General features: G+C 46.5%; 2 non-coding genes and 1 pseudogene across 2 annotated transcripts; all 3 read left to right on the top strand.

The window, feature by feature from the left end:
• The first annotated feature begins 1,424 nt into the window (after positions 1-1,424).
• LOC128635545 (U5 spliceosomal RNA) lies at positions 1,425-1,541 on the top strand. The gene has a single exon (XR_008398518.1). It is a non-coding gene; the product is annotated as a U5 spliceosomal RNA (small nuclear RNA).
• Positions 1,542-3,472: 1,931 nt separating this feature from the next.
• LOC128635543 (U5 spliceosomal RNA) lies at positions 3,473-3,587 on the top strand. Its single transcript, XR_008398516.1, has one exon. It is a non-coding gene; the product is annotated as a U5 spliceosomal RNA (small nuclear RNA).
• Positions 3,588-12,574: 8,987 nt separating this feature from the next.
• LOC128635577 (uncharacterized) lies at positions 12,575-12,751 on the top strand (annotated as a pseudogene).
• Positions 12,752-13,001: the final 250 nt, after the last annotated feature.

The raw sequence follows: 13,001 nt of genomic DNA, 5'->3' as shown, positions 1-13,001 counted from the left end.
TATGTAAAGAAAAGGGATCTATAGGAATCTAACGTGTGGGAGCGATGTTTGTGGAAGTGCATGAACAAAGGATATTTCTGAGGATCTCAGAAAAAGGTTGTTGCTGCTCATCAGGCTGGAAAAGTTGCAAAACCATCTCTAAAGATTTCGGACTACACCAATCCACAGACAAACAGATTATGTACAAATAGAGGAAAGTCAAGGCCATTGTTCCTCTCTAGGAGTGGGGGCCAACAAAGATCACTCCAAGAGAAAGAATTGTAGTAGTCTGCAAGGTCACAAAAGAACCCAACTAAAGGTCTCTCTCACATTGGCTAATTTTAATGTTCATAAGATAAGATACAATAAACTTTATTGATCCTACATTGGGGAAATTGCCAGAAATGTATACATCTACACCCTGGATTCTCACTGGCATAGACTGGGGTGGCCTCCTGCGGAGGTCAACTACCATCTCCTTTGTCTTGCTGGCATTGAGGCAGAGGTGCTTTAATTCACACCAGTTGACAAAGTCAGCGATGACCTACCAGGATTCCTGATCGTTTTCCTCTGATACTTGTCCAACATTGACTATCATCATAGAACATCTGCATGTGGCAACTGCTAGTGTTATGCCTGAAGTCCGCTCTGTATAGGGTGACGAGAAAGGGAGCGAGCACTGTACCCTGAGGTGCTCCCGTGCTGCTAACCACCACATCAGACATACAGTCCTGGAGCCATAAATACTGTGAGATAGTTGATGATCCATGCAGCCAGATGGCAGTTAACTCCAGCTCTCAAAAGCTTCCCCCTAAGTAGTGATGGCTGAATTGTATTGAAAGCACTGGAGAAAAAACCCTGATCCTCACAATGCTCCTGGTATTCTCTGGATGTAGAAGTGATCTGTGCATCATATAAATAATGGCATCATCAACCCCAATGCCTGATTGGTAAGGGAACTGTAGTGGGTCTAGCTCTGAGCTCACTAGGGTCCACAGGAAATAAATAAATAAATAAATAAATAAATAAATAAATGTTCAAGTTGAGCAATTGTACAAAATGGAACAGGGGTCAATCGTAAAAGGTTTCAGATGTACTTAATGGAAAAAGGGAGGGGGCCTAATAGTTTTTTTTAAAATACAAAATAGGGTTAGAAGAAGGAGAAAAAAAGTAGGGGAAAAAAACAAAGTCATGGTACTTAAAATAATAATAATAATAATTATACAAAATGGAACAGGTGTCAGTCGGAAAGGTTTCAGATGTACTTAATGAAAAAGGGAGGGAACTTTTAATACAAACTATAGCCCACATCTAGCTCTAGACCACTCCTACATCTGTAGCTATCAAGGCTATGCAGGTGTAAGGGGCCGGCGCAAGCCAACCTACCCTAGACCGGCTTTGTAGGCCTCCAATGGAGTTTCGGAGGCCTGGGCTGACTTCACTTATAGCTCTGGTTTCTTTTCGTTCACGCATAAATTTTTCGCCTTTTACTAAAGGTTTCCGTGGAGAGGAACGTTGACGAATTCAGTTGGTATTTTTGTGGGCTTCGCTGTGGCAAAGCTGTATTTGTTTTACAGTTTAATGTAAGAGAGGGAAGAAGTTTGGCTTTGGCATGCAAGGTCGGTTGATCGTCTGGCAAAGAAAATATTCTGGCAAAGGCCATCACTTTGAGGGTGGGAAAAGTGATGAGTCTCATTATCCACCCGGACCAGACATGCGGTGTGCAGGGTCGGACGTGTGCCCTAAATTTATGCCTAATACGAGATGTCTTAACTAAGGCAAAGGAGCAAAGCCGGCCCTTGGCCTTGCTGAGCATAGACCAGGAAAAGGCATTTGACCGGGTTAGCCATGCTTTCCTTTTTGCTGTGATCAAGAGGTTGAGTTTTGGGCCAAGGTTTATAAGGGTGGTGAAGCTGTTGTATGAGGAGGTGGGTTTGCATCAACATCTTTCTGTTGAGGCCGGTGAGGCAGGCGGGTGGGGTGAGACAAGGGTGTCCGCTCTCCCCGCTGCTATACATGTTGGCAATTGAGCCGCTAGTGGCTAGCCTGCAAGCAGACCAAAGACCGGCAGGGTTCCATGTCCCTGGGGGGGGGATGCAGAGCCTTAGTCTCGGTTTACGCGGATGACCTGACTCTCTTTATAACAAATGAGGAGTTCCACAGGGCCAGGCCTCAAGCGCTTTGGTGAACTCTGAGAAGTCCAGGGTTATGTCATGCAGATCCTGTCAGGGTACATCAAGTGCTTGTTGTGGCTACCCAGTATGCCCGGATGGAATAAAGATCTTAGGCATTAATTTCTTCCATTCAGCCAGCGGCACCAGGAATCAGGCCAGTGTGCTGAAGGTACAGCAGCGCCTTGCCCTATGGGAAACCAGAAGGCTGTCAATCAACGGCTGAACTCTTGTAATAAAAATGGACATCTTGTACAGGCTGATCCATATAGCCAATGTTTTTCCATGCCCACTTGTTGGGGGGGCAGGTTAGAAAGATCAGTCTTTCATTTTATCTGGGGAGGGAGGACAGAGCTGGTGCAGAGAGCTGTTATGTACCTTGGGCCACCTCCCTGTAAGTGAATGCCTGTATTGCTTTGGGAGTGTTAGGACACGAAGAGACGGTGGAGCATGAATTTTGGAAATGTCCCTGCATACAAGTATTTTGAGGACTAGTGAAGGAGTGGTGGAGAAACTTCCCCAACGTCCCCTTGAATGATAACCTGGTAAGGTTTGGGGAGGGATTGGAAGCCTTGGACCCAGGGCAATGCAAGATTGCGTGGTTAGTTGTCTCAGAGGGGAAAGTGTTTGTGAGCACAGAAGCCAAGGCTGGTGCTGGGCTCCATTTTCTGCAGCTTCCTAGGCAGAATAAGATGGATAGGGGAGAGACAGGAAGCTTGGCGACTGTACAGGGAGGTGTGGAGGAGCTAGTCGGGGGTTCCCAGGACGGGGATGGGGTACGTCGGGCTTATGGTCCCTGTTGGCCACCCTGGTTTCAGGCTTTGGTGCAGAGAAGGAGGGACCCTCACGCCAAATGCAGTCTAGGCAGGGGTTTTGAAGGGAATGGAGGGGAAGGGACATGGGGATGAGTAGGGAAAGGTTAGGCAAGCATTTGCATATGACAAAAGAAAGGGATTTCTTCCTCATGGGAAAAGGTAGCTTTCACTATAAGAGGGGTTCGAAAGTGTATATTTCAGGTGACAGTATTGCCATTCTTAAATAACAGTATTTGGGTTTATTGCAGAAAACTGGGTTTTCTTTCACGTTTTTTTCAACTAATAACGGAACAGGGTTCAATCGCAAGGGTTTCAGATATACTTAATGGGAAAAGGGAGGGGACCGATTTCGAACCTATATACCAGCCCACATCCAACTCTAGACCAATCCTACATCTGTAGCCATCAAGGCTGTGCAGGTGTAAGGGGCCGGCGCAAGCCAACCTACCCTAGACCGGATTTCTAGGCCTCCGATGGAGTTCCGGAGGCCTGGACTGACTTCCTGTATAGCTCGGGTTTCACTTCATTCACGCATAAGTCTTTCGCCTTTTACTAAAGATTTCCGTGGAGAGGAACGTTGACAAGTTCAGCTTATTTTTGTGGGCTTTGTTGTGGCAAGGCTGTATTTGTTTTACAGTTTAATGTAAGAGAGGGAAGAAGTTTGGGATGCAAGGTCGGTTGGGCGTGGTGCCTAGTTGCTCAATCCTCTCTGCGCAAGGTCTTCAAGCGCGTGGTCAGGCATGTCGTCCAGGAGTGGAGGCTCTGCCAGCTGGTGCTCGTTAGGCCAGAGGCCATAAAGGGTTATCGCTTCTCGGCCTTTTGGCTAGCATCAAACGGTAGAGACTGCGATTGATTCTTTGGTGGCTGTTCTTCTCAGCTTTTTCGTGGCTTTGAACAAAACCATTCAAAGAGAAAATTTGTGCGGATCCTGTTATTTCTTCAGTGCCGGTTGGTGAAAGGAACAGCAAGCCAGTGGACCTGTAGAAGGGTAAGTACAAATTCATCAATTTATTTTTCTTCTTTTTTCGTTTTCAAAATATTTATTTTGTTTAGGTTTGTTTTATTTATTTATTTATTTATAGGCTAGTGGTGCCTCCAAAATGTCAGCTGCTCGTGCCGGCATGAGGAGGCACCATAGCGTGTGCTTTTTATTTAAAGAGGTGGATGGAAGGCTCCTGGGGATGTCACGCCTTGATTTCTCCAGGAAGCTAATCCAAAAATCTCTGAATTTCAAACCAGAAGAATTGAACTGTCTGGTGACTCTGCCCCTGAATAAAGGTTTTGACGTTAGCTTTCGGACTGCATCTCTGCTTAATGATTTCTGGCATCGGTTTGACTGTTGTAAGGCCCATTTCTCCATGTTCACCGTGGAGAAACTTTCTGATAATTCACTTAAAACGGTGATTGTTAGGATGTTTAATGAAACGGTGACTGGGGATGAAATTTGCGTATGGCTGGGTAGATTTTGCACTGTTCGCGGACAACCAGTCAAAGTGTTGGAACAGAGGCTACATCCATTACCAGGGGATGCCCAAACTCTGCCGCAAGTGTGGTAGAATGGGACATCTAGCCGAGGCCTGCCAGGAAATAATTTGTGGAAAATGTAGAGAAATTGGTCACATTTTTGATGAGTGCACCACTGGCAGACGGTGCAATCTGTGTGGGGAGACAAACCACCTCTACAGAGATTGCCCTAAAAGTTTTGCCAACAAACTGAAGGGCAACAAGATGGCCACCCCACAAACAGAGCAAACAGTGCAAACAATGGAGAAGGAGGCAGGCCCTGTGGTTTTGGCGGGAAAGTCAATTCTGCCATCAGCCTCAGGACTTCAGCAGAAATGAGGAAGTGGGGCGGCCTTAGGGGCGGAGTAAGACAACCACAGGGAGGAAGCCCCCCATCCCCAGAAAAGAAAGGACAGGAAATGGAGGAAGGGGAAGAAGGGACTGCTTCCTCCATGCAGACAGTTTCAGAAATAAAGTTTAGTATCTGGGGAGAGTGGGCCAGACAATCCACTCCCAAATGCTCAGGTGCAGAAAAGACCTGCGGGATCTCCTCTGTTCGTAACAGAGGAGAAAAAACTGAGGGCAGAAAAACGGCGAGACAGTTCTTCCTCGGAAGATCTGAACCGTTTGTGGCCCTCAGAGCCCCCAAATGAGGTTTCCTTCTTTAGCTAAGAACATCATTGCCAAAGGAGCCGCAAGAGGATGTTTCTGCGGCCCGTGAGGTAGCAGACACTTGCCCTCCTGAACCCAGGCCCACTGGGATAAAGGAAGAGCAAGTGTCACAAGAAATAATGTGCCTTTAATATGATTTTAAGTTTGTCTCTGGAAGTTTTTTAACACTGTTTTATACCTTTTTATCCATACTGCTCATGACCCTCACAATCTCAACAATCAATGTGAGAAGTGTGAGGTCCACCCTGAGAGCACAGTGTGTTATTGTTTTTTAAATCTTTTAAGTCAGATGTGATTTTATTGCAAGAGTGTGCTTTGCCCTTCTTTTCTAGTTACAGGAAATGGGAAGACCTGTGGACCCCAGGACCCTCATTGTGGAGTGGTACCAATTTTAATAAATGTGAAGGTGTCGCTATTTTAATAAAAAAAATCCCAATATCTTGGCTAAGGGCAGCACAGTGGTGAGGGATGGGCGGGCACTTTTAGCCAATCTGACCTTTTTTAGATAGGGATTTTACTATTGTTAATGTGTATGGTTTTACGGAAAAAAATGAAAAAGGTATGAACTTTTAGAAGACCTGCAGTCCCACATGCTAGGGAGGGTTCCCCTAATTGGAGTTTAGGAGGTAGGACCCCTAAATACCCCTTCTGCATGGGGTCCTACCAACGAAGCCTAAAGATTTTACCAGACCTAAAAACACTAGTGTCTTTTAATCTGAGCAAAGAACATGATTTTATAAAGAAGTTTTTAAAGAAAAACCTTTTAGAAGGAGCAGATGTCTCTGTTGTAACTAACCACAAGGCTCTTCTTTCTCTTGATCAGGATTGGCAACCAGTGAGTCCAGTCCCCGGCCTCACTCTAAGTGAGGCCAAACAAGTTTGGAGGAATGCCGCCCACCCTGCTCTTCAGAACAGGCACAAGGACTTGTCATGGATGGTGGCCCATGAGATTCTCCCGGTCAGGGCAGTTATGCACTCCCAAGGCATGGGCCCTAATCCTATCTGCCCACTGACCCTGGCCGTTCATAGATGCACCCTCAACTACAAAGGCTACGGCAGCAGCGAGCCGGAGGGTAGAGGATCTCCGCTGGGCACAGCAAGTGACGGGCCATGGCTGGAGAGCAATGTGATGGGCACCTTTGGCAGGGACTTACGCCCGGTCTTGAAAAAGAGAGGACACTTAGTAATTTAGTGGTTTTTGATTTGTCTGTTTTATATATTTATATGGTTATTTATTCATTTTTAACAACGGAAATGATTTTATGGACACTTACATTCATGGGTTTTATGACAACATACACACTTTTTTCTTTTAACAATTTTCAAAAAAACTTTGTTTTATCCAAGTTTATTTATAAATCACAAATGTTGTCTATGGACTGAAGAAAAAAAAATCTGTTTAAATTGTGGATTGCGTGGTTTGTTGTGTCAGAGGGGAAAAGGGCAGTTTGCAGGTGGAGGGGAAAGTGTTTGCGAGCACAGAAGCCAAGACTGGAGCTGGGCTCCATTTTCCACAGCTTCCTAGGCAGAATAAGATGGTTAGGAGAGAGACAGGAAGCTTGGCGACTGTACGGGGAGATGTGGAGGAGCCAGTCGGGGGTTCCCAGGACGGGGATGGGGTAGGTCGTGCTTATGGTCCCTCTTGGCCACCCTGGTTTCAGGCTTTGGTGCAGAGAAGGAGGGACCCTCACGCCAAATGCAGTCTAGGCGTGGTGCCTAGTTGCTCAATCCTCTCTGCGCAAGGTCTTCAAGCGCGTGGTCAGGCATGTCGTCCAGGAGTGGAGGCTCTGCCAGCTGGTGCTCGTTAGGCCAGAGGCCATAACGGGTTATCGCTTCTCGGCCTTTTGGCTAAGATCAATTGGTAGAGACTGCGATCGACTCTTTGGTGGCCGTTGTTCTCAGTCTTTTCGCGGCTTTGGACAGAACCATTCAAAGAGAAAATTTGTGCGGAACCTGTGATTTTCAGATTCGGTTGGCGAATGTAACATCGAGCCAGTGGACCTGGGACAAGGTAAGTACAAATTCATTAATTTATTTATATTTCTTTACTTTTTTTCGTTTTCAAAAATATTTATTTCGTTTAGTTTTATTTGTTTTACTTATTTATTGTAGTTTATTTATTTATTTATTTATTTATTTATTTATTTAGAGGTTAGTGGTGCCTCCAAAATGTCGGCTGCTCGTGCCAGCATGAGGAGGCACCACAGCGTGCGTTCTTTATTTAAAGAGGTGGATGGAAAGCTCCTGGGGATGTCACGCCTTGATTTCTCCAGGAAGCTAATCCAGAAATCTCTTAGCTTTAAACCGGACGAACTGAACTGTCTTGTGACTCTGCCCCTGAATAAAGGATTTGACGTTAGCTTTAGGATTGCATCTCTGCTTAATGATTTCTGGCAACGGTTTGATGGTTGTAAGACCCATTTCTCCATGTTCACCGTGGAGAAACTTTCTGATAATTCACTTAAAACGGTGATTGTTAGGATGTTTAATGAAACGGTGACTGGGGATGACATTTGCGTATGGCTGGGTAGATTTTGCACTGTTCGCGGACAACCAGTCAAAGTGTTGGATGAGGACGGCATCTGGAATTGTTCCTGGCGGATTCCCATTAAACAATGGGAAGATGCTGGGGGCTACCAGGGCCTGAGACATCTGCCTTCCATGATTATGTTGGGAGAGAACAGAGGCTACATTCATTATCAAGGGATGCCCAAACTCTGCCGTAAGTGTGGGAGGATGGGACATCTAGCCGAGGCGTGCCAGGAAATCATTTGTGGAAAATGTAGAGAAATTGGTCACGTTTTTGATGAGTGCACCATTGGCAGACGGTGCAATCTGTGTGGGGAGACAAACCACCTCTACAGAGATTGCCCTAAGAGCTTTGCCAACAAGTTGAAAGGTAACAAGATGGCCGCCCCACAAACGCAACAAACGGAGCAAACAACGGAGAAGGAGGCGGGCCCTGTGGTTTTGGCGGGAGAGCCAGCTCTCCCGTCAGCTTCAGGGCCTGAGCAGATACGGGTAAGTGGGGCGGCCTTAGGGGTGGAGTCAGCAAACCAGAGGGAGGAAGCCCCCCCCTCCCCGCAAAATAAAGTACAGGAAATGGCGGAAGGGGAGGAAGGGACGGCTTCCTCAATGGAGACAGTTTCAGAGTTAAGTGTGGTATCTGGGGAGAGTGGGCCAGACAGTCCCCTCCCGAATGCTCAGGTGCAGAAAAGACCTGCGGGATCTCCTCTGTTGGTAACAGAGGAGAAGAAACTGAGGGCAGAGCATAGGCGGGACAGTTCTTCCTCGGAAGACCTGAACCGCTTGTGGCCCTCAGAGCCCCCCAATGAGGTTGCTTTCTTGCACCCCCAGCTAAGAACATCTTCGCCAAAGGAGCCGCGAGAGGTTGCCTCCGCGGCCCGTGAGGCAGCAGACACTTGCCCTCCTGAACCCAGTCCCACTGGGATAAAGGAAGAGCAAGTGTCACAAGAGATAATATGCCTCTAATTTGTTTTTAACGTTGTCTCTGCATGTTTTTAATACTGTTTTATACCTATTTTTACCATACTGCTCATGGCCCTCACAATCTCTACCATTAATGTGAGAAGTGTGAGGTCCACCCTGAGAGCACAGAGTGTATTATCCCTTTTAAAATCTTTTAAGTCAGATGTGATCTTATTACAAGAGTGTGCTTTGCCCTTTTTATCCAGTTACAGGAAATGGGAAGACATGTGGACACCGGGACCCTCCGTGTGGAGTGGTTCCAATTTTAATAAATGTGATGGTGTCGCCATTTTAATAAAAAATCCCAATATTGTGGTGAAGGGCAGCACAGTGGTGAGGGATGGCCGGGCAATTTTAGCCAATCTGACTTTTTTAGATAGGGATTTTACCATTCTTAATGTGTATGGTTTTACGGAAAAAAATTAACGGTATGAACTTTTAGAAGATCTGCAGTCCCACATGCTAGGGAGGGTCCCCTTAATTGTAGCAGGGGATTTTAATTGTATTTTAACAGCTAAAGACAGGAAAAGGGTAGTGGGGGAGTGCACGGTAGATAAGACATCGGTTTTACTTCAGGGCTTAGTAAAAGATTTTAAACTAGTCGACTGTTTCAAAGCTTTGCATCAAAGAGAGGAGGGCTTCACCTGGTTCAGTGGTGATGGCACCAGAGCCTCTCGGATCGACTATGTTTTTACACGGGACTGCCCGCCGACCGATGCTACACTGACCCCTCTCTTCTTTTCAGACCACATGATGCTGTCCTGCACCCTGTCACTGTCCACTGGTGTGACGGTAGGAGGAGGGCTGTGGAGGCTGAACTGCTCGGTGTTAGAAGATAAAGAAGTAGTCAGAGAGTATAGGGAGCAGTTCAGCCAATGGCAGACCCTCCAGGACTTTTATGAATCACGAGCACAGTGGTGGGAGATGGTAAAAGAAAGGACAAAGAGATTTTTTAAGAATGTAGGAAAGGAAAAGAAAAACAGGGAAAAAAGGTGCATGATGGGACTGCAAAAAAGACTGCAGAGATATTTTAACCTTTTTAACTGTGGGATTGATTTTACTGAAGAGATCAAAGCAGTAAAAGAAGAAATGCGTGTTTTATCGGATATACAAAGCAAGGGGGTCATTTTAAGAAGCAGAGAGAGGGAGATTGAAGAAGGGGAAAAGTGTACAAGATATTTTTTTAAAAAGATTGTTTCAAGGGGAGGTATAATCACTGCAATAAAAGATGGAGGGAGGGAGTTAAAATCAACAGAGGAGATTTTAGGTGGGGTGGAAGAATTTTATACCGACCTGTATAAGAAAAAATCTGTACACAAAGAGACCCTGGAGGAAGTTTTAGCCTTTTTAGACAACAAGGTAAACAGTGAAACAGTGCTTTTATCCCAGGATTTCACGCTTTTAGAAATGCAAAATTCTTTAAAAGGTTTTAAAAAGGGGAAGTCCCCAGGAATGGATGGACTCCCCCTGGAATTTTATCTGACTTTCTGGGACATTTTAGCACATGACTTATTCACTGTTTTTAACGAACTTGAGACCTTGGACAGACTCCCAGACAGCTTTAGAACAGGGATAGTGTCGCTTCTTCACAAGAAAGGCGACAAGACGGACCTAAGGAACTGGAGACCGATCACGCTTTTAAACTTTGATTGTAAACTTTTTAGCAAGATTTTATCAGCACGTATGTCGACCGTTTTAGAGGACGTGATCCACCCAGATCAAGCATGCGCTGTGCCAGGGAGGAAGATCACCGACAGCCTGGTACTGATCAGAGACGTCATCTGTTACGCGAGAGACAGAAACATCCGGCTAGCGGTCCTGAACCTAGACTTCGAAAAAGCATTCGACCGAGTCTCGCACCAGTTCCTGCTACAGGTATTGGACAAAATGGGGTTCCCTGATAGGTTCATAGCCTGGGTGGGATTACTATATAAGGGCATAGTCAGTAGAATGGTGGTTAACGGGCACGTGTCCAAAGCGGTGAATATCCGCAGTGGCGTCCGTCAGGGGTGTCCTTTATCTCCCCTCCTGTATGTGGCTTGCATCGAGCCACTGGCACAGATCTTGAGAAGGGATAAATGGATCAAAGGACTCGAAGTGCCTGGGACGGGTGGACTGACCGCGACGTGCGTTTTATATATGGACGACGTAACCCTTTTAGCCACAGACGTTTTATCCATGCGAAGAGCAATGGACCTGACTGACTGGTACGGTCGGGCCTCGGGCGCCAAGCTGAACAGGAGCAAGTCCGAGGCCCAGCTCTTCGGGCCGTGGGGTGACGTGGACACAGGCGGACTGGAATTGGTTTTTAAAACCGACTTACGGATTTTAGGAGTCAAATTTGACAAAGAGGGTGGAGGACGGGGAAACTGGGCCGACTTGTTAGGGAAAGTCAGGCAGAAACTGGGCTTTTGGGGACTGAGACAGATGACGTTGGAAGGTAAAGTTTTAATTTTTAAAGCAGTAATTTTACCTTTGATGTTACTGGTGTGTTCTGTTTTTAGTCCCCCACGACACTTTCTTTTAGAGCTGGAGAGGGCGGTGTTTTACTTCATCTGGGGGTCCAAGTGGGAGAGAGTGAAGAGGGAGGTCGTGAAGAAGAGACCGGAAAACGGCGGGAAAGGCCTCCCGGACCCCCACCTGTTTTTAGGCAGCCGTTTCACCGCCCTCCACATCGCGTACGCCGTGGCCCCGTCCAGAGAGAGCAAGACAGCGGCCATGACCCGTTTCTGGATGGGGTCGTACCTACGAAGCCTAAAGATTTTACCTGTAGATCTCAAAACGCCTGTGTCTTTTAATTTGACAAAAGAGCATGATTTTATCAAGAAGTTTTTAAAGAAAAATGTTTCAGAAGGAGAAGATGTCTCTGTTTTAACTAACCACAGGTCTCTTCTCTCTCTCATTCAGGATCGGGAACCTGTGAGTCCAGTCCCCGGCCTCGCTCTAAGTGAGGCCAAACAAGTTTGGAGGAACGCCGCCCACCCTGCTCTTCAGAACAGGCACAAGGACCTGTCATGGATGGTGGCCCATGAGATTCTCCCGGTCAGGGCGGTCATGCACTCCCGGGGCATGGGCTCCAACCCCATCTGCCCACGACCCGGATGCAACGCGCCGGAGACCGTGCGACACCTCTTATGGGAGTGCGGCGCCGCGCGGGACCAGTGGACCACGACCGGCCCCCTGTATTTCCCGTGCCTGTCGGCAGGTGGGGTCCAGATGGACTACAAGCTCGCCATCCTCGGGGTGGGCCCAGGCTCGAAGGGCCTAACGGCGCAGAGGTTCACCACGCTCTGGCTCACCCTCAACGCCGTGAAGGATGCCATCTGGACCACCAGAAACCTGCTGGTGGGGAAACGCGTGACGGTGCCCCTCCACGCGAGCGAGCAGATGGCGAAGTCCACGCTGCAGGGGTACCGCGCGGTGACATTCGGAGGAGGGGGCCGGGGTTGCACGAGAAAGGTCCCGGCCGCCACCGACCCTGGCCGCTCGTAGATGCGCCCTCACCTGCAAAGGCTACGGGAGCAGCGAGCCGGAGGGTAGAGGATCTCCTCCGGGCACCGGAAGTGACGGGCCTTGGCCGTGGCTGGAGAGCAGTGAGATGGGCTCCCTTGGTAAGGACTCACACCCGATCTTGGAAAAGAGAGGAGGCTTGAGTGGTTTTTTTATTTTGTGTGTTTTATATAAAGATATGTATGTGTTTTTTATAAATCAATTGATTTATTTAACCATATTTAAAAACGAAACGATTTTATGGACACTTTTATTCATGGTTTTTTACACACAATTGATGTATTTATTTATTTTTCCTTTAAACAGTTTTTAAAATAAGAAATTGTTTTATCTAAGTTTAATTATTTATTTATTTAAAACCAATTATCTGTAAACAGAGAAGGAAAAGAAAAAAACTGTGTACACTGTGAATATGAAAAAAAGAAAAAAGTGACAATAAAATTTTTTTCGAAAGAAAAATCTGTTCTTATCAGTTTAATACCTGATACGTCCTCCATTCGAGGACTTTATATTAAACGGATTTTTAGAGCGAGGAGCTGGAAGAGGGGCTTGCTCCGTCCGCTCCACGCATCGACCTGGTATTGCAGTACCTCCAGGAACGGTGCACCTTTTCAAAGGGGTCAAATGAAAGAAGAAGGAAGGAAGGAAGGGAGGAAGGAAATAAATAAATAAATGAATGAATGAATACGTATTCATGTTAAACGATTGGGGGGAAAAAAAAAAGTAGGAAAAAAAACAGTGACATATGGTACTTAAAAAAAAAAAAATTTCTTGTATTTAATTGTACAAAATGGAACAGGTGTCAGTCGTAAAGGTTTCAGATGTACTTAATTGGAAAAGGGAGGGGACCTATTAGGTTTTA

The sequence above is a fragment of the Ictalurus punctatus genome, chromosome 19, assembly GCF_001660625.3.
Source record: "Ictalurus punctatus breed USDA103 chromosome 19, Coco_2.0, whole genome shotgun sequence".
In the NCBI taxonomy this organism is placed as follows: Eukaryota; Metazoa; Chordata; class Actinopteri; order Siluriformes; family Ictaluridae; genus Ictalurus; species Ictalurus punctatus.
This window is presented reverse-complemented; position numbering and strand designations above follow the sequence as displayed.